This window comes from Cebidichthys violaceus, unplaced genomic scaffold (assembly GCF_023349555.1).
Source record: "Cebidichthys violaceus isolate CVI_PGR_0920_01 unplaced genomic scaffold, fCebVio1.0.p SCAF_25, whole genome shotgun sequence".
Classification (NCBI taxonomy): domain Eukaryota; kingdom Metazoa; phylum Chordata; class Actinopteri; order Perciformes; family Stichaeidae; genus Cebidichthys; species Cebidichthys violaceus.
The window spans coordinates 4,300,223-4,325,112 of record NW_027176428.1 but is presented as its reverse complement, the minus strand read 5'-3'; the positions used below and the strand labels follow the sequence as shown (position 1 = coordinate 4,325,112).

The following is a 24,890-nucleotide window of genomic DNA, read 5'->3' as shown; positions in this document are numbered from 1 at the left end:
TTGTTTCCAGTTTAAGCTTTGATTAATAGATGTGTGGAATTGACATATTTTACCCTGATTGTGTTTTTAGCACATTCAGCTACATGGAGGCACTTTATGACCCTGCAGATGTGTTTAGACATTATTTATATGTTGCCTGTGTTCAAGAAAGGCTAATTTTACATTGTAGGGAGATCAGATTTCTACTTTGACCTAGTCAGCACTTCCCATAGAATAAGAGGAGGCGTATTTCGCGTTGCTAATTAGACTCACAGATCTTCTGAAACAGAAAAAGCGGTTGGGAAAAGAAAGGCGTGACACATTGCTTCACATCTGATTTAATTAAATTATTTATTTAGCAGGGCAGCTATTCATGTTTGCTCTAGGTTTAAGGAAGAGAGGGAGAAATATAAAGGGAGGCAGTATTATAGTAATCTAAACCAGAGTGATGGGACCATGAATCATGTGCTGCAGAAAATATGCTCCATAGTGAAGCTGCCTTTTCTCACCATTGCTTTCCCTTTCTTACTCTCTTTCTTTTTACCCCCTCCCCCTTTCCCCTCACTCCACATAAGCTTCACCTAGCTGGATGCTGTCTCCATGGCGATTCCTATGGGTCTTTTTGGCAAGGTCACCTTCACCAGATAGGGATAGTCCCCCCGAGAGGAATGAGAACGGAAAATAGGAAATTGAGAAGATCCATTTTAAGTCAAAGATAAGGAGTGTGACTAATAAACAGAACATGAAGGGTTTGGCTTTAGGGGAGAGTGATGTCAAGAGAGGTGGACGAAGATGGTGCAAAACAAAAGATGCAGAAAGAAGCAGGAAAGGGGGGAAGGGTGCATAAACAAGGAGCTCAAAGCAAACCTATTACTCGTGTTGAGGCTCATCTTGGGGAAACATGTTTGAGTGAACGCTGTATGGAAAGAGTCCAGCTCAGGGGTCCACTCACTCCATCCACACAGATCAACTGGAAGCAAATCACTGAATGCATGTGAAGAAGCCAGCTGGCAGCTGGGATAACAGGGTTTTTACACACACACACACACACACACACACACACACACACACACACACACACACACACACACTCCATCATTTCTCCTCATTTGCCTTACTTCACCTCGCCTCCATCTGCTGGAGTATACCCGTATCATTGCTAAAGTTCACTCGCTCTGACTCTACCTGACCGCGGCCCTTGCCCGTACCCCCTGCAGAGTGTGCTGGAGGTGGCCTTCGCCTGGGGCCATCAATATTTCACACTCTCTCAGCACTCTCGCTCTTGGGGATACAAGGGCCGTTCAGAGCCCAGGGGGAGGTGCTGATGGAGAGACAGAAGAGGGGGGGAGAAGGTTAGAGATGGAGACTGATAGGTGAGGCAGACTGGGCATGATATGGGAGAGAGATAGATAGTGTGAGGGATGGAGATGTAGAAACACTGAGAGGGGTGAATGGATATGAGGAGAAAATGATAGTGTGCATTATAAAAGAATGAATGGGGGGGGGGGAGCACCATGATGGGTGAGTGAAAAATGGGTTGTTAGGCGGTGGGAGTTGGTGAAAACATAATTCTTCTGCTTTGTTTTTGGATGGATTGTTCCAGGATTGTTAATGTCACCGTATCAGTGTGCATGATGAACTGGAGAGAAGAGAAAGAGGGAAATAATTGTCATGATGGTAACGATCTGTGCATTGATGATTCTGAAAATCCATTCACTTGAGGAGAACATTAAGCAGTTAATTATCTATTGAAAATGAGGCAATTGCATACAGGGACTGATGAGAATACAGAAGGGAAAGTGGGCAAGAGACGGATGGACAAAAAAGATGGATGGATTGAGGGGAGGTTCGGCAGACACAGATGCATGACTGCTGATGACAGAGAGTCTCTTGCCCTCTCTTCCTCTTCACCCACTCGTCCTTTTGTCTCAGTGTGAAAGAGCCGCACTTGCCAACTGTTGCTACGACTACAGCTGTTGCCACAATGGTAGTCAGTAGGGGTCGTAACCAAAGCAAGGAGATTCCCGGGGATCAGAGAGAGAGAGTTAGAGATGTACTGGTACAATTGACCATTTGCTCAGCCTCGCCCCCTGCTGCTACTCTGTCACGAACTGCCCTCCCTGAATCTTGCATCCAGCATGTCAATCTGATTCAGCAGTGAAGTTTGAAGTGAAGCAGTTTTTATAGTGTGTGGAATGCAATAAGTTCTGGCAAAAGTCACAACTGATAAGTTGACAGATGTTAATTCTTAATGGTGGATGCAGTTCCTGTCGCAGGTTTTGTGTCCATATGATCTGATCAGTTTGGATGACTCGCGCAGATGACTTAGCATAACTTTTTGCACATTACTGTCTTCATGAACATTTGTCATCCATGCTGGACTAGTTAAAGAAGTAGAGTGTGCCAGAGATAACTTATAGGGGACAAGAAATAGAGCATGAAGTAGAGCAAGAAAGTAGTTCTTCAGTGCAAAGCTAAACTTAAGTGAGTCTCTTGTAGTATTCTCCCTGGAGTCAGCTCCAGTTACACTGTCACAATGACTAGTGAGATATCTGAGCACAATGGGGATGAGTATGGGCTCTTAAAGGATGAGGAAACACTGACTGACCTCTGACCTGTAGTTTGTGTCCTCCAGAGCAAACTGAGTGTTGTGTTGTTTTGAGGAAATATGTTTTGCTGATGTGTAATTATGAGGTAATCATCCAGTGGGAGTGTACAGGATCCTCTATTACTGCATCTCAATGATTTTAAAGTGTCTCGCATGTGTGCGTGTGTGAACATAATTTGAGGTTACTCAGTAGCTGTCACTACTTCTGTAAATAGAGAAGCTAATAAAATATCCATGGGGCGATATGAAATATCGACCAAGTCCTTGGCGCTGCCCTCTCAACCATCCTCTAATTTAATCACACTCTGACACAAAGAGTTCACCCTCGAGCTTCACCCACAGTGCTCTCCAAAACACTTTGGAAGGTGACTGTCCTCATGTATCACATCTGATGCCTGCATGGTTTTAGCGGAGGCTTCACCTCGCCATGAACCACCATGATGGCTCTTGGCAATTGGTTACCTTTGAGCTCCCCTGCTGAGGCCATACTCCTGCCACTGGAGAGGGACAGTGGCAGAATCCTCCAAATCCAAGGTGGATTATGGAGGCAGTACTCCCTTGATGCACTGCCTGAATCTGTTTCTAAAGGGCCCTGCTGGGAAATAGAAAAGGATGACAACTTGCAGGTATTTGATACAGAAGTGTGCATGCTTGTGTATGAGATGCTAATACTGTAAGAGAGTAGGAGAGAAGGAGAAAGAGGAATATGATGTCATGTTTGTGTATCTGAAAATAGACTTATTCTCATCGATTTCTCAGCGGAGTAGTCACAGTTTGCTTTATGCCTTTTGTTATATGAGTGTGAAAAAGAAGAAAAAAAACAGGATTAAGGAGGGAGAGTGTTTTTTGTTGATTTACAAAGCAGCTTGGTCAGTCAGCGTTTGATGCCTGTTTGTGAGTGATTTAATGTGAATGTTGGCAAAAAGGAGAAAATCAGACAGATGAAAAGAGATGGGTGTACAGGGTTTATGAGAAAGCAATTAGACAGAGTTGCAAAACAAAGATGTCGGCAGGTTAACAAATAGAGAAAGGAGAGATGAATGGGAGATGACAGAGACGAGCGGCTGTTGAGCAGCAGTGATGCTGTGGGGCCTGTAGTGAAACGGTTAGATCCGGCTCAGAGTGGCTGCCTCACAGCAGAAAGTGTGTCACAGGAGAGCTAGGTTAATGCACCAGGCTAAAGTTGGTTCACAGAGCCCTGCTGCATTCAGGCCTCCCAGTCAGCTCTACTGTTACTGTTTGAGCAAGTTATGCCCTGAGAAACCATAACAGCATGAGCCACAATGAAAGGTTTAGCTCGCACATGGGCAAAACAGGCCCGTGGTCAAACTCCGCTGTGAGGATCTACACTAGTCACTAATTGCTGCTCAGTCAGTCGAATTTTCTTTTTCTCCTCAGATGACCCGAACAGCACCAGAGGTTGGCACGGAACCAAAATTCAGAAAACTACCAAAGCTATGTGCACTGTCAAGGATCAATACAGTATTGACATAGTTATCGAGTGTATGCAGTGCTACTTACAAAGAATCATATTGCAACATATTGCTGCAGAGTTAAAGGTGCCATGTGGAGCAAACAATCACCGTTTTGTCTAAATTTAGTTTCCCATTAAAACATATCCCCAAGGCCTAACAAACACGTTGAAAGCCTTTTCTCTCTTGTAATACATATACAATGTCTTAAATTGTATTAAGTTAAAACTTGAACTATTTGTACCATAACTGTTTACGAAGTGGAAATTTATGCATCACTAAATTAAAACAGATTGTTTCACACAAACTAAATCTTTTGTAGAAATAAGTTATTACCTAATATTTACACAGAGTAACCGTCAATTGTAGCTGTAATGTAGCTAACTGAAATAAATGACAAAGCTAGCATTAGCTTGCGACTATATTACCGCTGTACCAGATGTTTTCTGGCAACTGATTTGCACATCAGTCTAGCTAACTCCTTCCTTAAGGGTGAAATGTAATTTGGTAAATAACTTGACTGAAACAACCTAATAGTTACAAAGAACTTTGGAAGGACTTTAAACACAAAATCAGTAATGGATTTACAAAAAGTTGGAGCAACCCATTCTTGTCATGTTTACATTGCCTTGCTGTCCTGTTCCTCACTTTTATTTGTATCATTGTTGCATTTAGGTGCATCACAGTCACTAGCTGTTACCGCCCTTCACAGTCAGTTGGAATAGTTATCAGGTCATCCACTTCTTCGTGTGCATGCTGGTAGAACAAGATACAAACAGTATGGTGATCTGCTCAGCAACGTTGTTCCACAGTGCCTCTAGTGGTCCAAAACAGCACACAGTACTTTTAATGCAAGTCTCTGCTGTGGATTGTGTTAGAACTGGTGCTGAATAAGTATTTACCCCCGAAGATGTTCATCTTGGTCTTGTTTTTGATGTTTGTAACAACACTCTGGGAAAATAGGCCTCATTACTGCTCCACTCTCATGAATACCACAGACGCATTCGATTATGGCTGCAGGCTGCCAATTATGCTTCAGGCGTCACTTTGTGTCCCAGCATAGGTCGTTTCATTTGATTCCTCGGAGCCCTTCTCATATAAAAGAGGGCGTTGTAATAGCACTGATATCTGAATTGCACACACGCACACACTGTGCAGATCCTCACAAAGACATGCAGTTCTAGTGTGAGTACGTGAATCCATTCACCTGTATGCAAATATTGGACTTACTGCAGCATGTACACATGGACCACACAGCTGACCTCTGGCTAATGAAAGATGAACCCAGGAGCAAAGCCCCGAACGATGCTCCGAGTGTATGAGATCAGACATTTAGCCTGCATCAGAGCCTTGAAAACCCTTCGGTGCCCCAGCTTCTCTAATCAAGCAGAGGTCGGGTTGAGGCTATTTAGGGTCACTGATCAGTCTCAGCTCTGTGGCACACATCCAATAACCATCCAGATATCAACACTAATGCTTCCCATGTGGAAGAATAAAAGAAAAACAACAGGCGACCACTTATTAAAACCTTTCTGTCACTTACATAAAAAAGCCTTCACAGTGCCGCAATCATTTTATTTTTATCTTATTTAAAGTACCCATGAAATCGAAATAGATGTTTATGTTGTTTTATCACAAACTTATTGGTTTTGTAGGTATTTTAATGGTAGGTAGTAATGGTAGGTATTCGTAATTTCCTGGATAATGCTAAACAATATTAATTCTCATCCTGCATAGATAGAGAAAAGTAAGTTACCTGACTGCCTTGACATTTGTGGTTCTACTATCTGACTTACTTTAACGTTGTTAATTATAAATTGTTCATTACAACTGCAATAAATATGTTAAGTCAGAAAATAGTTATTTTAGCTCTAAGTTAAGTTTAACTTGAACCACCATGTTGTATCAAGATATACAGTGCAACTTAAGTTCAGTTTAACTTGTTTGTATTCCATTTTAATGCAAATGCTCACATCTGAACATCATGATTAGTCCCCTTACATTGTAACTTCATTCTGCAATATTAATAAAGCATCACTTTTCCTCTAGTCCTCTTCTCCTTTGGTTTGAAAATCCTTTCAGTTTTCAGCAACTGTGAATCAGACTGATCACCAGATGCATCCAAATGTGATCAGATCAGAAAAGAGAATAGAAATAGAAATAGCTAATAAATGGATGTCCTTTATCACTGAACCACAGCAGTCCTCCTCAGGAAATAATAAGTTTGATATTTCTGCTTGTGTTGCACAGACACAGTCACTAGAAATAGTCTGCTGTTTTGCGTCACACCAGACTGCAATGGATGGAGCATATAATATTTAATGACAGACTGCGACGGCGTCCTTAAACAAGGGTCGGATACGTGCTGTCTGTGGTATGTTTGCTCCTAAAATGCTCTCATAAATCACTGTATGTTGTCACAGAAAATAAAACTCTTCACCACATTGAATTTGTTTAAGCATTTGTTGTTGGAGGGATTAGCTTCTCTTCGTGAAGGTCTGTTTGTGTTGCACTCTAATCGCTGAATATCACCTCTGGGTATGAAACATTTATTAAGACAAAGCAAAACCTCAGAGGGCTACCTGTTTTAACTGTATGTTGTAAAGCTATGCCTTTATACTGTTAGTGAGCAATATCCAAAAATAATATTATGTAAGTGGAAAATGTTCCTGCTGATTCACGATATGGGTTCCTGGAGTTTTACTGCCTTAGGAGGCATTTTCCTAATCTAATCGGTGGCTTTTAATTGAAATGCTTTATCTCTCAAGATGTGCCAGTTTGCCTATCTTGAAAAGCTAATTGATTTTCCAAATAAATGAAAAAGTTGTCAAGACAAATTAGTAAGCAGTTTTGAGGCCAATGAAAGACATTAACAAAGCACTATAATAAGTACATATTCACAACTCAGAACTATGCTGGCCAGTCAAAATCCACAGATACAGCTTTTGCACTATGAGATACATCAAGTGTGTATGTTTTTATTAATGACTATTGAAGCTGATGAACTGTCTTTGTGTTACAGGATTTCTTCTTCTCTGAGCCGACTCTGCTCTGACCTCAATAAGAGACTCTTCAGCCCCTCCAACAAGGTACAGTACATTTGTACCTGTTTTTTTCTCCAACCCTCAGGACACTGATAGACATTCTGTCTTCATTTAATGCCCATGTTAGCGTCTTCTGCCCAGTTGTGACTGGGACTAGAGAGTCAGTGCTAATGAAACAGGGGCCTGCTTGATGTTGTTGCTGGATATATTGAAATGGCTGAACCGCCAGGAGAATTAATTAATAGGCTGCAGAAAAACAACACGCCTTGACCTTGTCTAGATTGAACTACAATTAATCCTTGGGGCATTTTGACTGAAGGCTGTCAAACAGAAAGAAAAAAAATGGTGGGAGGAAGAACTTGCCCTTTGTGCAGACTAATAAAACTCTGGGGGGTTTTGTTTGCTCAGGCTAAGAACTGATCTGAATAGAAATGTCAGTGTATCTGATGTTAAATAGTTTGAATGTAACATGAGTACAGTAAGTTTACCAATGTTGTGTTGTTGCACGGATGAAAGGGCATGTTTTCTCATGCAGACGCATGCATGGTGTTGCCTGCAGAGCAATGAGCACTGATGGAACATAGCCGCGATGCTCAGCATCATGAGTGTCCTCCCTGGGCTTCCCTGAGGTACAACACTGGACTCGATTTCACACTGGATTAATTCCATTCCAAGCACAAATCTCTTCTGCAATGCTATCCATAAGAGCAAACCACCACTCATGTTGACGAGCAGGGGAGCATTGCAAAGGAACAGCAGCTTACTATCATACAGTCAACCATAGGATGCTTTATCTGCTTTAATTTTACTTGGTTGTTGCACTTCAAAGCGAAATTAAGTTTTATAAGGCAACAGTCAAATTAAATATTAGTGTGTTTTTTGAGAAGGCGTATGAAGAGAACAAGCGAGAGTGCTGGGAGGAGCTACCGCTGTGTACCTTGTTGTTAAATTTCCAGTGACACTGGTAGCACCTCCTTGATTTTCATACTCAAAGAAACAAATCAATAACCTTTCTGCAGCTGTTGCATTAGTGATTTTTGCTCCACTGAGCTGCTCGGCGTTCGTACAAAACAGAGACCCATTCATCAGGGCACACTGAAAACATCAAAAGTTGAAAAGTTTAAAACTTTAACTTTTTTACCATCTGGGATACAAAACGAAAAAAAAAACACCCTTTAAGATTGTCTTGAACAAATGCTGACCCCTGCCAGTATTGATTGGATCAATATTACCAAATGACACTACAATGTAGAGAGGAATTGCACATGGACAAGTATCTGAGAGCATTAATCCATTTACTGGGTAGCAATGGTTAATGGATAGTCATGTTGTAACAGTGAGCATAAGTAGAAATTTCAACCAATCATAGCATTTTGAAATAACTGTAAAATGATCCTTTCACACATTTTAAGCTTAATCCAAAGCGTTATCAGTAGTCTTTTCACAATGGAAAAACAACACAAACAATATGCATTATCAGAACCCAGACATGTTTGTTATATTCGACTTCAGTTAAATCTGCTTCTACTTAGTTTCCAAATGCATTTTGCTGCAGTAATTTACATAACACAACCATCTTTCATTGACACATAAGGACACTTAGAGCAAACCCTTTAATACTCTCAAAGGATTTGAACCAGCATTTCACTTAGCTGATCACCCAGATGTTCCAGACAGCATTATTAACTGCTGTTAATATTGTTTGTATGTAAATGCATTTTTTACACGCAAAGACCCACCACCATACATCACATTCCATTTTGTGTTGATTAGATATTAAAAACAATGTGTATTTTCTGAGTTTAGATGGTGAAAGTGAACAATGAGCTTGAGCTACAATGACGACATTTGAATTCAGTGTTTAATGTGAAGTGTAGCAGTGCATAATATGCATAAAACATATCATTTAAAATTCAAATGATTATTGTCATGAATACATGCACGCTAATTATGCAGTTTCTGTCTGTCTTAGACAAAGTGCATGTATTCATCTAGCCTTGTTTATCTAAAGCCTTTCAGTATGTAAGACCGACAGGGCAGAGACAAATGAATGTTTGTACCGAAGCTACTATGCAAGTACATCAAATATTTGTGCTTTTAAACCGAGGTGAGTTTTCTGTCTGCTTGCATATTTATCTTTTTTCTTTTCTTCTTAAGAGAAATACCATCACATGGTAGTTCTGGCTACAGGGAGCATTAATGGTTCTGAAAATATGGCATTATAGTAGGATCATTTCTGAAAAGCTTAAAAAGTATAAATCACTACATTTTAGAGAACAATGTTGACCTGGTCTGATCTCTCCCAAAATGCACAGTGTTGCATTTTATCCACGATGAAGTGTTGATGTTATTAAGGTTTTCCCTTATATATCAAGTCACCCAATAATATAAAATGGTTGCTTGATAAATGACGATTCAATGATTAATCAATTCAAATTATTCTTGATAACATGTCCTACCAAACTAACACTAATAGATTAATTGATCATTCCAGTACTATTAAATTATTTAAATAAGCCTCTATAGGAATGGCTAATAGTACAGGGACAAATAGTAAATGTTTTTCATGTAGCATTATGTACATTGACCAGACGGCAACTTCCGGGTCTTCAAAGTGAAGCCAATGTGGAAGTGCCTTAAACTCACTTTCTTCCTAATGGCCATCAGGGCGACTCCTCTGGTTGCAAAAAGAAGTCAGATTGTAAAGATACTGTAGATGCCTATGAGAAAATGACTCTACTTCTCACTTTATTTATGACCTCAGTAAACATTATAAACGTGACTCAAAGGTCTCAATTAGTACTTTCAAGTTTTCTTCAATACAACATGATGTTCATTTAGCAAATTATGGTCCCAGTTAGAGTAAAACAGACAATAAAGCAGGGTATGCTTTAGGGCATAGCTTCATTGTGATTGACAGGCCACTCACAAGGCATTGCCTGTCTGGGAGTTGTCCGTGTTTCCCTCTCTAACTTTAACCCTTTCACAATGTGTTTTCAGTTCATGAAATTTAATTAAAACGTTTTGGTTGCCTGAAAATGCCAAAATGCCGAATTGCAGGCTTTAAAACCGTCAAGTGACTACGTCCACTTCTTGCATACAATTACGAATTAATCACGCACATACTGATAACATTGATTGTTTGTTTATCCAGTACAGGGTTCAACACCAAATAGTCTTTACCCTCTACTGTATGGCCAGGAATACTTAAACTTATTGTAAGATTTTCTACTAGATCACTCCTCTTAGTCCAAACTTAAGTTTATTACTCGGTAGATTGTGACTGAGAAATCTTGTGTCTTACAGCTGTGCACCGCAGGCCAGGACTGTGGCTGCAGTTCTACAGGGAAATGTATTCTCTCATGAGAACACTTTGTTCCATTCATTTGCATTAAAGCATTGGATTATCTTTAATGAAGTTGCAGCGCAGCTCCAAGGAGCTTTTTAAAACTTGTTTCTAGAATACTAAAGCTACTGTGGCCAAAAGAACAAAAGTGCTGACACTACTGCAAGACAAGTATATTAGATGTAAAATGCTTCGTTTGTTCTCATGATTATTGGGCCGTATCCTGGAACATTGAGTCATTAGATTAGATGGGAGGCTTTTGTATAGGTTGTTCTCTTGCTTCATTTGTGGGACCTCCACTGGGGAAAGTAGACCTAATGTATGACAGGTGCTTTTACAAACAGGTGTATCAGTTCACTTTGTAACGTTGGGGTCAAAGGTACCATCCCCTTTGAAGGACACTGATACTTTTTCTGTGGCTGATCTGACTCAATTCCAGACTGAATGCAGGACTTAAAGTACCTACAAATGCGCTGACATGGTATTGTGTAAATGCTGTAACAATAGTGTTGTGTTACCACATTACCATACTACACTTATTCCTGTCATTCTGCGCACATGCCACCCTCTCCCTGTGTGTTTGTGTTTGTGTGTGTGTGTGTGTGTGTGTGTGTGTGTGTGTGCACTGTGTCCAGTTTGTTTAGGCATTGCATTAACATGGTTTAATCCTCACATGGCTTATTGGATCCAAATCCCTCCCAAAGCTTTTAAAGCGCCTGCCTTTTCATTTCTGTCCCTCTGTCGTAAACTGTAGTGTTACAGCTCTTTGTGTCAAACAAAATGTCATCACTACTCATCGGTGGTTCGATCCCCGGCTCCTCTAGTCCATGTCTACCATGTTAACCCCAAGGCTGTGCCATTGGTGTGTGAGTGGGTATGAATGCTTATTTAGTCCTGATGGGCAGGTGGCACCTTGCGTAGCCCCTGCCATCAGTATTAATTGATGTGAATGGGTGAATGACATGTAGTGTTAAAGCGCTTCGAATGGTCGGAAGACTAGAAAGGTGCTACACTAGTTCAAGTCCATTTACCATCCATCACCATTTACTTAAACCACATCTGTTTTATTGGGTGGGCCAGTCCCAAAATGCCTTTTTTTTCAATGTTGGTATTTGATTCAAGACATGGGATGCAAATTGATTTCATGTGCAATGCCAAAAATATTCCAGAGACATTTTAAGTACCTCGAGTAACAGTGGCTTGACTGCCTGACTGCATTTTATTTGCAACTCATTGACAAGACTCAATAACACCAATGGATTGAGCTGAAGAATAATATTGAATTGTATTTAATTGTTGCATACAGTAAGCAAATAGAAATACATTTTTAAAATTTCTTCACATCTCCCTCAACTGTCTTACAGGTGACACAAAATATCTCTTTATAGAGCCCACTACAACCATGACTGACCTTATCTCATTAATAGATATGCCACTTTTTTCCACAGCTGAACACATGTAAACATCATTCAAGTAAACATAAGCAACATAATTAACTGAAATATAGTACTAAATTCCCCTTTAACTACCCTTTACTCATCGTACAGCTTAAGGGCGTTTGACTTGGATTTACTCCTTCAAAATCAATAAGTCCGTACTGATGGTTGAAAACAAAACTGTCTAAAGAAGTACCTTGAATCTTTTCTGGCTTTTGAAGCCAAATGATCTCGTCATCAAGCTTTTTCAGTTTAAGAAGAAACGCATTCATGTATTTTTAATCAGAAAGATCAATGTACTGTATCAGTCTTACATACACAGCCTCTTCTGCACAAAGCAATTAAGAATGGTTTATAAACTAAACTAAAGTTGTTAATTGTGTTTGATAAATAGCATAATGGTTAGATTTCTAACTGGACTGATCAGTGAACATATTCAAAATAATGCAGCATGTGTTGCATGCCTTACCTGCTCTCTGTCTCTCCCCTCATTTCCTGCATGCCATGTGATCAAACATAAACTCTGATGATATAAATACTGAAAAGCACATACAGTAATACCTTAAGCATGTCACTCTGTTGTCACTTTGCATATTTCTTAGCAATAAAAACCACATACAAAAAAATGGGAAAAAAAAGTCCAACACTGTCTATCTTTTTTTATTGAGGGCAACTGGAGTAAATACTGTTTGGTGACTATCCCTGATTACCCTGTCTTTCACCCATAAAACCGCTAGAGTGCCTACTGTACATCTCACACACACACACACACACACACACACACACACACACACACACACACACACACACACACACACACACACATCCATCTATGGCTTTGTCTATGAAGGGATTGGAACAGAAATAAGAATGTAACAGTGCAAAGGACTATTTTCTGCTCATCTATAGTATGCCGGGCGATGAACAGAGAAAATTTAATTCTGCTCCTCTGTCTTTCCCGTTATTAGAAATGTCTGACTTGGTTGACAGTGTTTCTCAGGCAAAATTAATATCGGGGTTAATGTGCCTATTATTAACATGTGGGTTCTATTTTAATAACCTCACGACCAATTGCTGGTCTTCAATATCCAGTACCACATGATGTAACCTAATTAATGTGACAGAGACAGATGCTTTATTTTCTTACATGTGATCTCATTTCAGATAATATTTAAAGAGAGAAAGTATATTTTTAAATTTAGTGTAGCAGAAAGCTAATTGAGAGAAGGCCTGATGAAATTTCCACTAGGATGCCAAGACCTATTATACGAAAACTGTACTGTATATCACCAGTTTTCATTAATGCAAATATAATTGAATCTTATGGAGAATACAGATGAAACATTGAACTGCTTGTCAAGTATATTAGTGTTTTCATGCCTGTGTGCTTTCCTGGTGCGTCATCAAATCCTGCAAATTACATAAGCACATTGTTATTCTTTACTTCATTTTGTGTGGAAATAATTTCAAGGGCCCTGATGAAGTTCTTGTGTGAAGGTCATTTTTTCCACTCGAGTAATTTATTTATAAGCTCGGCCTTATCTGCCACAGGCAGTGACTTTTATGGATATTCCCACAATATGACTGCTCTTCCTGATATTTTTAGCACTATTGAGCAGTGCAGTCATGAAAGACAGAAGTTATATTCCACATTAGAATTCAAGCTCGGAGTGTGTTCTCATACTGTATGCAGTGACCTGAACAATACTGAGAACTGTACTGAAAACTGCTTTAAATGCACTTCATCACAATGAGAGTTGTGGGTAACCACAGTCCTTTCTGTGTTTTTGTTTTTCCATACATGTGTTGCTACTGTTGTCTTGGTGCCCGTCTTATCTAACCCACATACATAATTCAACAGGGACCTGAGGTTTTGCAGCATGTAATGACAGCAAGATTTCGAGGAAAGCACTACAACTTAACATCTGAGAGCCAGTGACAGCTGAAGCTGTCATTTTCACTGGCTGCCTCCCCTTCTGTGAGTCTCTCTTCATGATGTCTCACTGCTGCAAATACTTCTCCCTTTCTCATTCCCCCTTCTTTACTCACTGTGATAAATTCTTGCCCCTGTCTTTCTTCTCTTCATATCGACAGACTGCTCTGTATTTTTCCCTCCAATCTGCGAGGCCATCTGGCCCTCTGTCCTCCGCCTCATGTCTGTCTGCAGTATCTTTTGCTCTCTGAATCCATTTGACAAGATTAATAGAGTGAACCTCAGACAGATATAAGCTGCTCATTTTGATAGGGATCGTTGGGGGGGATAAGTTATGTGCTGGTCATGAGCAGATGAGCAGGCTTTTTCCTTTTTTCCCCTCAACAATGACAGCTCACCGAGCCAATTGAAAGGATTCGGGGTAAAAATATTTAACCTATTTAATGTAAAAGATTATTCTAAGAGAAAAAGCTCTAATCACTCTAATGTTAGGTTGTCGTGTCGAAATAATGCAAAAAATGTGACCCCTTTTATCTTGCAGTGTCAGACTAGGCCACAGACACACCAACTACACCCAGTTGGCAGTATAAACGCCTCTGCTCTGAATTGTAGTCAGATTAATAATGTGCTGCCAGGTGGAATTCGTAAAAAGTGTAGAACATGGGGACGCAGTTCAGTTTATTATAACTAATATTGTTTAGTCTAAAACATCCTAGATCTCTATCATGTCATTTTTGTTTCCTAAACTGAGGGTGAAAATAGCAAAAAAAAAAAAAAAAAAAAAAAGCACTTGGAATAACCATAGACTCTATATGAGAAGTTGACCATCTTGGATTATGGCCGTCGCCATCTTGACTTTTTGCAACCAGTGAACGGAGAACGTAGAGACAACGTATACTGCTCTGGTAGCGGCAGCGACCTGTCAATCGCAATAAACCCGCCCTAAAGCATACTCTGCCTTATGATCTATTTTACTCTAAATGGGACCATAATTTAATAAATGAACATCTTGCTGTATTGAAGAAGACTTGAAACTAGCGATTGACACCATAAACTCATGTTTATAAAGTTTACTGAAGTAATAAATCAAGTGAGATGTAGGGTCATTTTCTCATAGACTTCCATTAATTAAATCTGACTTCTTTTTACAACCTGAAGAGTCGCCCTCTACTGGTCAGTAGAGAGAATGCATATTTTAAGACACTTACGCATTGGCTCACTCGGCAGAACCAAAGGTTGGCGCCTGGGAAAAACTAGCAAATGCAGATAATTTACCTGAACAGTGGTAGAAAATTGTGTTAAATGTTATATAAATGTACCTGTAGCATTAGTCACAGTCAGGTGACACTGCCTCCAGTGGCAAAGAGGAGAACTGCTGTTGCGTTTCACGTCCATTTGTCTTTGTCTCTGTGGGACTGTAGTGTCCTGGTTTGGCTGCCATATGCTTATCATTACTCAAACAATCAAAAGCATTAAGATGTGGTTAGAAATAATTGGAACAAACAAACTTCAATACATTAAAGAGCACTGGTAGCCAGTACAGTTTAGCTTTCACTGAAATATTTGACAGGAACACGTCCTATCACACACTGCCAGTGGCAAAGCTTTATGTAGCAAACTATTGAGTAAGCATCACTCATTATGGCCTGCCTGAACTAATTTGGCTCTTTTAGTTTTGTGACTGAGGATATGCAGCGATAATAGACACACTGATTGTACACCTGCATGTGCATTATTTTATGCTCTCATTTTGGCAAACAAACTGCTTCTCAGTTTGAATATACTGCTGCAAACAGGCCTGGTGTAAATGTGTCATTTGCTATTCCACAGTTAACCAAGTTCAGGCCTACATTTTGTGACAGTCCTAACCCAGTTTTTGTACCACTGCTCTAGTTGTGAACCGATGTTGCACGCAATCTTCTCTCTGTGCTTCTATTCTCTGCAATAAAGCATGAAATTCTCACCAAAAGATGTTGTTACTTGGCACTCACAACACATCCTCTCTTCTGGGGACATGAAGCATTGACATTCAAACCCGGCACAAGCACCTCTCATTAATGACATAACACACACCCTTTGGCCAAGCCCGGCACCCAGGTAAACTACACACAACAGCAATGTGATGATTCACGCATGATGCTAACATTTAACAGTTGTTTTGTTTGTGTTTACTTGCCCAATTATAGTTTATCCCTCCAGACACATTCTGCTCTTTAATTTTCTCCCACACATCTCTTAACCTCTTCTCACCCTGCACTTGCATTTTCTTTTTCCAGCAAACCATATTATCTTGTGTGCTAATTAACGAGGCTGGCCTCAATTAAAGCAAAAAACCAAACTGAGACACATAATAGCCAGTTTCTTTGTCATCGCCCTATGAAGACATTACTATTACTGAGGAAAGCTTAGTTTTGGCTGTGATTTGTACTGGATTTATTTATTATGGTAAGATTTGTTTAAAGAAAACAAAGTCTGCTTTCTTTTTGTGTGCAGAGAAACCCTATCAAGTCTTGTAAATGCAGCCAGTCATTGTATTAAAATATATATATTTCAAATTTACTACCGGCTGACAGTAAAGTTGACACGTTATGACAGAATTTCCCACTATTACTTGCAATTTGTGAATTAAATGTTCGGTGCCAAAAATAGAGCAATAAAAAGCACATATTTCCTTTGCCACATATTCACACACTCCTCTTTCAAGCTCTTGAAAATGGGCAGTTTTGAGACCAGAGACATTTTGGGCATGCCTTCTTCTAACATGACACTCTCTGATACTGGATATCTTTGCCACTTGACAGATGACTCTGTCTGGACCATTTCTCTTACATTTCCTTTCAAATAGTTTTTTCTTCCATAGAGGCAGAACAGGTGACACAAGCTTGCAGAAAACCTTGGCATGTTATTGTAAACTGGGCCAACACAAGGGTTTCTTCACAATACCTTATTTATGGAAATGTTCAGAATTAAATATGTAACAACTTGCTTGAAAACAATGTAAATAGGCTATACCTCTTTGTGATTTGTTTGTATGGAAAACTAAAGCAAAGTGACGTAGCACCGAAGGTAGTCACCTCTAGCAAACCTATTAGCAGCTGTCACAAGTTGCACACTAAACTCTGCAGCCAAGCAAACTCATTAAACCGGCCACACACTTTAAACCTGTAATTTTATTTAATTTGTCACTTGAGGGCAGAGGAGCTCCTAAACAAGCTGACAGACACAGAGCCGTGATATATTATCATCCCTAAAGTTCTTACATTTTAATATGCAGTTGCCTTCAAAGCAACAGAGACACAATGTGTTTGAAAGTAAATATTTAATATTATTCAAATATTGGGAAAAAATGGGGATCTTTAGCTTTTCTTTAACATTTTTCTTCACAAGCTAGCAGCTAACTTTGTCTCCTTTGTGTGGACTGTAAAACTAAAACTAAAAATGATATAAAAGAAGCTGTTTAATGAACTTATACCCAACTTATTCCTGCATTTTCTTGTTTTCATGGTTTAAAAATGTTCATGCTTGGCCACTGAGAGCTGTAGATGATCATGAATATATCCATTGCCACAGCCTGAGCTCAACATAATGCCCCATTTGTTGCCATATCAGTTGGATAGAGTATGATATAGATATGTGGCCTTTGAAAGATTTACAACCTATTGCAGTATTGAGCAAGTACCATAATATCTGTCAAATAAATGGAACCTTTACACATGGAAGTACCACACTTTTATTTATGGAAAGTTTATTATATTTTTTATATGATTTTACTATAGCTTTTATTCATAAGTAATGTGTTTCCCATCATTGCTGAATACTGAACTATCCCTTGAGTTGTTACAAACAGTATTTAGTCAATGTGAGATACTCCATGAATGTATACAAGAGAAATGATTTATCTCTTGTACTGTATATTCTACAAGTCCATAAACACAAGCATTGTTAGGCTGGTAGACGACAGGAATGGTGACAAAGACTGTGGCCTCAAGGCTGTGAAGGCTTGCGGTTGGTATTTCCAGTTCATTAATATGTTAATGTCCTGAAGTTCCAGTTGCCTATCATGAATGATACGGTGCTGTGTTTTCACTTTCTTGAAAATTGCAGCGTAATGAAGACAAGGACGCAGATGACATGAGAGAAATGAATAGATATGATATTCAATAACAGATCCATGAATATCATTTCCCATTCTTTTCTGATGTGACACTGTATTACTGGAACCGCAGCTTGGTCTTAATGGCTCTGCCTGAGAACAGAAAAACTGTAACAGCAGGCTGCTCACCTCCACTGTCCTTCAGGGAGGCCGGTTTTTACAGGCTTTTCTTCTTTTTAACGAGGAGACGGGGACTGTGCAGCTAATGGGCTTTGTTCGGTGGCGGTAATTGAGAGGTGGAGGATATAGTATGCTGTATTAATGCTCTGGTCCTGAAGAATGGAATATAGGGACTTAGCAGTGATAAGCATTGAGAAGTGTCAGGCTCCAGATGTTAGCAGGTGTAGCGCTCATTAGCACTCCCAGGGGAAAGTGAGATTAAGATATATCAGTTAAAAGTCAGATGGGGAGGCAGTAGCTTGAAGGTTAGGGAGGTTGGCTCATGCTGTAACTGGAAGGTTGTGTATTTGTATTCACACACAAACACACACACTGCCTCTTTGAACTGTAGTCCAAATGGACAAAGAACTGAAATACCATGATGCCCCAGCGGTGCAAAAGTTGTCATAGGGGGCAGATGGTTGGCATTAAATCATATTTTATATGTTTTTTATGCTTTTAGTCAAGCCTTTTCCCTTCATCAATGTTTAAAGTGATTGACAACTTTGTAATATTCCAGTCTGCCAACTGTGGGAGGGAACCGGAGCTGTTTTTCTTTAAAAAGAAAAGACTTGATCCCAGAAACATCTTGCTGTGAGGAGACGGTACTGCTCAAACTAAACCCTGACAGACTGACAGGCGTCTTTGCTGAAAGCCCACCATTTGTTCCCAAATATGATGTCAATGCTTTCTTTATACTCCTAAGTCTCACAGTGGGGTTAATGTGTGCTGTCACTTACTTGCAGTAAATAAAACCATCATGCTGAACTGTACCTTAACTTCAGGAAGTAGAACAAGCCTGTAAACTCATTAAGATTATTTCTAGGGGTTTAAAATGTGAGTTTCTAACAGCATGTTATTATCCTTACCATGTACTTTGTGTTCCCACCTGTGTCAGAAAATGCATAGTCCAGCATTCATTCCTCCTCTCAGGATGAATAAGCTCCTGGTCTGAGAATATGACTACCTGCTCAAAGCAATTTTCTAAGACGCCATGCACAATTAATCCAGATGGAGGAGGATTCAGATTAAGCCCCCACAGCTGCCTTGCAATGCTAATTTTAGTATTATTACCATGTCACTTCTGCCATACCTTTTTTGTTTTTTTTATTGGAGGAGGACTGATTTGTAGCGTAAACTTATTAAACAGCGCTAATGGATTACTTTGTACCAGATTGAACTTCATCAGCACTAAATACACAGAGCTGGAAGTCTTCTGCAAATATTATCAACAAGCACATTTTGCTAAGAGGTTGTATTCTTGTGTGTGCTCTGAGGCTGTGGTTTGCAATAAAGCTAACGCACTGAAATGATAAATAGACCCTGGGGGTGGGGGGGCTGGGAGGAAATGAGATTAAGGCCACGTCAACTGGCCACAACTCCACTTTGGCATCATCAACACGTCACTATACAGGATGTCCACATGTCAAGCCATGCGAAAAGCTTTATTGAAACACTCCTGTCTAGATCATCCTACTCCTCTCCTGTCTGTCTCTGTTACACACACACACACACACACACACACACACACACACACACACATCTAATCACGTTGCCGGCAGTACCAAACTAAGGTCATTATGTCACTTTGCATTTTTACAGTCTCAATCCTTTACCGGTTTCTCTTTCATCTCTACCCTTCTGAGCCTACTGATATGTTGTCATTGTTGTGGAAATGTATCATATTGTCCTTGTAGTCATAACTTATATTGCTTAAACCTGCATATATGCAGATCATCCGGACTCATTTAAACCCAAATAATACGTTTTATCATATTGAAGGTATTTTCATGTCTAACCCTTTTCCCACGAAAACAATACCAAGGCTGGGAACTTGGCCTTGGTGAATGCATCATCAGGCAGAGGAGGAGGAGGACATTTGCGAAGGGGGGGGGGGGCTGTCCTTCTCTGTGTAACTCTTTCCTCCATCTGTGTTTAACCTCAATTGTAGCATCACTTCTCACTCTTTCAGTCAGCCACAGTTGTCATTGTGAACCCATCAGCATGGCGTGCTTGAGCCTTCCCGGAAGTGTGACGCGTGACTGTGTCTGGCTTAGGATTTTAAACCACCTGCTGTCTGCTCTAAATCTGGGATAGATGGTTGGATAGATGGACATTCTAATTACGTGGTGAAAGATGGGGAGTGGTAGTGCTTATGTTAATGTGTGTGTTGTTTTTTTGTTTGTTTGTATTCTTTCTTTGTTTTGTTTTTTTCTATGAGCAACAGTTGACTATGACCTCCAGTGGTTTGTTTCAAGGGAGCAGAGGAGCACATCTGGTGTTCAGATGTTTGTGTGTATATGTATATGTGTATATGTGTATATGTGCAAATGTGTGAGTGTTAATTGTGTGTAAGTTGAGCATCTGGTCAGGCAAAAAAACAGGCCTGGAGGGTGCAGTGGGAGGAGGCTGTCGCCTACTTCTGTGAAGATGCCCACATCTGTTTTTCTTCCTCACATACATGGGAAAGTAAATAACAACACAAGTGAAAGCAGAAAAAACGGCTACTATACGTATCATAAAACTGACGTTTTTACATAAACCTATCTACTTCAGGGTTGGCATGCACACACACACAGGAGTTATAGCTCATGACATACATATATATAGTGCTATTGAATGCACCACATAGGCCTCAGGCAGGTGTCCAACCCGGAGGAAAAGTGCAGCAAAAATAGCATCATTCACACACAAACTTGCACTCAGACTATCTCTTGCTCAGCCCCTCATAAATCAATGCTCTTTCTCAACGTTGTGGATAGTGGTTACTGAACCGTGGTTGAAAATATTGCTTGGAGTATATTAAACAACTATAGGCTATATGTTATTATACAATGGCAATGTGTGTGTTATGTCTGCTGTATGAATAAGGTTAAAATCATAGATGAGATAAATATGTTGGGTTTAGAGCAATATTAATGCCACAACTGTGTCATTTGATTAATTTGATTTAATGAGGAACACTATTGACCATATAATAAACCCCACCCCAGAATAGTGATTGTCCAATCATAGCTTAGCAACTGTTACAAGGCACAGAAGTCTGTCAAGCTTTGGATTTCTCAACATTTTACCAAAAACACAAAACCAAAAGTGTAAGGAGAGCATTGATGGATAGACTGTCCGGTTTACCTGCTCTAATGTACAAGCTAAATCACTAAATAAGGTTATGCAGGATTAAAAAAATAAAAGTCTGATCTTAACTATAACCTTATACTTACATTAGGACTAACTAGCTTTATGCTGCTTTCTGAAAGAATTAATCAAGACAAATTTAGTAGAAGACTTTTATAAATGAAAATGATAAGATCATTGTTTGTCTATTTTGTAGAATGTCTTCACAACTTGACCTGATTTTGGCTCTTAAAAATCAGAAGGAACTAAATTAGCATTCAAGTATGACGGTTGGTTGGATGGTTGAAAGTAATGCTCTCCAATGAAGAAAACACAATATATTATAATTATTACTGAATAGTGTTTTGGTTCAGAAAGAGTGTGGTTACCTGCTTGAAATATGTAAGTCATGTGTCTGTTCAGATTGATCACCACATGGTCTTCTTCAGGAGAAATGACAGATGTTGCTGTGCTTTGATGCTTTAAATTTGTAAAGTAAACATTAGCTTTATGTATCCCCTGATCCTTAACTACAGTGAAGTCCAAATATAACCATATTAACAAAGAGAAGAGCTGACATGTTCAAACAGACCCAGTGCTATTTTCAGTTCACTGTCAAAGTTATTTAGGGATGAGAGCTCACTCAGACATTGTTTTGAATTGCTGTTAATCTTAGGATTTCATTCAGCGACACCCATTAATGCTGAACATGGACCTTATCAGGGTGGGTGCCAGGATGAGACAATTTCCTGCATCCTACAGTCGTCCCCCCTTCCTCCAGAGACACACTGTGTACTTGGCACAGCAAGTGGTGCGATCACATTCTGTGTCACATCCACACAGTCGTATTATATGTGAGAGGAGGACCAGCAGTCTGGGAAATATGAGTCAGGCTTGGGTTTTTTAAAAACTCCACAAAAATCATCACATCAAGGTTGAGCAGGAGATTTAGAGACTGCTTTTCCCATTCACCCCTTGAAGATAGAAATAGAAAAAGAGGAAATAAAAGATGTTAGAATAGACTACTGAGATTACCTAATTGTTCTTGTTCTTTGGGGGGGTCGTTCTTTGCTGTTCGCTTACACAAACACGCCTCCCACCACTTTAGATGTCTCTTTCAGGATATGTCATCATCATCTTTGTGTATTCAACTCTGTGATCCTCATCCATTGCTGCCATCATTTCCTGCTGTGCCTTTGCCTCCAAAAAAGCATTTTGTTCCTTCCAGTGCACGAGGCCGCTGAGCAAAAGGCAAAGTCCACTCGAGCTGACAGGTCAACTGAACCCAGCGTACTCTGACAAATATGGACACTTCCAAGAAAGTGAAAGTTTTTTTATTTAGTTTTTTAAGTTTACTGTCCTGAAACTTTTGTAGTGAGTGTTGTGTGTGTAACTGCTGGGCACATTTTGACTGATAGTTGAGTTGATTCACTTAATATGAAAATCCATAAAAGGGATAGAAGTACTGGAGTAATGAATAGGGTATTTTTTTAACATTTAGGACTGGTGCAGTGGGACAGAGATGAGCTGACACGCAATACAGAATGATGATATGGTGTCACTGTGTGGATTTTTGATATACAATTAAAGGTGATTTTTAAAATGAAACCATATGGAATAATTTAAACAGATCAGTATGTCAAAAGTAAAACACATTGAAAAGGAAATTATGTATGCACACCAAGCTACAGATTCTGTGATTCACTAAAGTGGTTGTGATGATTGGCTGTCTCTTGATTGTCTGCAGGCAGGAGCTGTGCATGATTGAAGTGACTGAACTTGAAAACTTTTCAATACTTAGTGAATTAAAAATAATATTATTTTTAAATGGTAAAAACTAGCAAGGTGTTACAGCTGATCAAAACTATTTCAATTCATGGATTTAAAACCTGCATTTACAATAAACAGCGCACATACAGTAGCTACTATGTAAAGGAAAGCACATACAGACCCCTGAATTTGAGAGGTCTTCGTCTTGAGCACTTGAAATATCTGCACTGCAGATATTTTAATTTTGCAAACTATGTACCACGCTGTTTGACTACAAAGCATTTAACTTTTGCCAAATTTGATTAGGATTCTCATTACACCCCGGTGACTCACAACAGCATATACAATATAATGCACATATAGAATATTTAACTAAGATTGCCCTGAAGATGCATCTGCTCTTAAGCAGAAATGTACTGAGTGGTAAAAACACATGGACACAAGTAATGCATATTAAATCTCTCTTATTTTTATGTCTGTCCATTCAACAGTAAAAATACAGCAAAAATCCATGAATCAGCCGGGTGTGATGATGAAGTCTGCAGTCTGTGTTTGGTCATGTCAGTGGACTTAGGAGCTTCCCTCGTCCCAGTAAAGCTGCTGTGGCGAAGACGTAAGCTTCTCAATTGGCTTGGGATTGGTTTGAGTAAGACAGGCTCATGTAATAATGTCAAAGTGGTTAAGCCCTCAGGCATCTTTAAAGAGCTTTCAGCAGCCACACAGGGAGAAAGACAGGGGAGAGGGAGGAGGGAAAGATAGAAAGAGCCAGAGAAAAACAGGAAGTGGAGAGACCTTTTTTCAGCACAAGGGAGGGAGTGGAGCAGATGAAAAAAGGTGGAGGAAAGACATCTCATTAGGCTACAGCAGCAAAGAGGAAGAGGAGAGACAGATAACGGGAATGGTAAAGACAGAAAGAAGAGAAAGTCAGTGATCTCACACACCAGCAAACGCACAGCTTGCAGTCAAAGATGACTAAGCTGTATTTCCGTGCGTTCGCCAATGCCTGAGCACCTCTAAAGCCTCTGGCAGTGTCACAGTGATGTTCCCACTCTTCAAAGGAATCTCCCAACGTCTCTGTGATTTACATTAGAGAGGACTAATAGAGTCTCTGTAGTTGTGGTTGACAATTCTACTTAGCATTTTAAATGTGATGCGTGAAGTCTCGGTGGGCGGTAAGAAAGAAAGCAATCAAGTCAAGTCTGAAGTGAGGTCTGTTTAGTGGAGGAGTGGACTTCAAGATTCTCTCACAAAGCCTGGACCTGGACCACAGCAAAGGCTAGTGGGCTGGAGCAGCTGTCTTTAGGCTGAAAATGGCCCACATCCAAATTTTGTTTTCTTCCTGCAAAAGTCATTTAGGTAAAAGTAGAGCAGTGCCTGTGCTCTGTTTAGTGCACTCACAGCACGCTGAATGCCTCTTCAATCCATGCTAATTGCAGTCTTCTCACCTGTGAATCGTGAGCCTCAGCCAAACTCCCAGGAGGTGCACATAGCGGGTTATTAATCAGCCACCGAGGTCAGAGAAATACGGCAACTCATCCCTGCCTTGTTTTCTCCTTGAATCAGCTAAATCATACATAACTTCAGCGGGAGAACACGTCCTGTGACACATCTGACATCTCAGTGAATCACCTATTCACATGCTGCAGATGTGTTACTGACACTGTAAATCGTTTCAGTAAAATGAAGATTCGGGCCGACATCTCTCGGCATTAGTAATGACTGTGTGCAGGTGAAGACACCAGTTGTCCTGATCCTTCTCTGCAGGTGATGCTGGATTTGTTCCGTGACAGGCCGGCATAGTTAGTCATATTTACACGGCTTGAATCAGGATATGAAGTGGAAAATTAAAGGAGAGCCTCAAGCAGCAGCAGTCCTG

General features: G+C 39.9%; 1 protein-coding gene across 6 annotated transcripts in view; it reads left to right on the top strand.

Annotated features, from left to right (window-relative positions):
- dlgap4b (discs, large (Drosophila) homolog-associated protein 4b) overlaps window positions 1–24,890 on the top strand; it is a 102,286-nt gene that overhangs the window by 26,926 nt on the left and 50,470 nt on the right. For all 6 annotated transcript variants that reach the window (XM_068720388.1, XM_068720389.1, XM_068720391.1 and 3 more), the window contains exon 2: window positions 7,082–7,148. The gene's annotated coding sequence lies outside the window, so the exon portion shown is untranslated. The remainder of the gene's footprint in view (window positions 1–7,081; window positions 7,149–24,890) is intronic.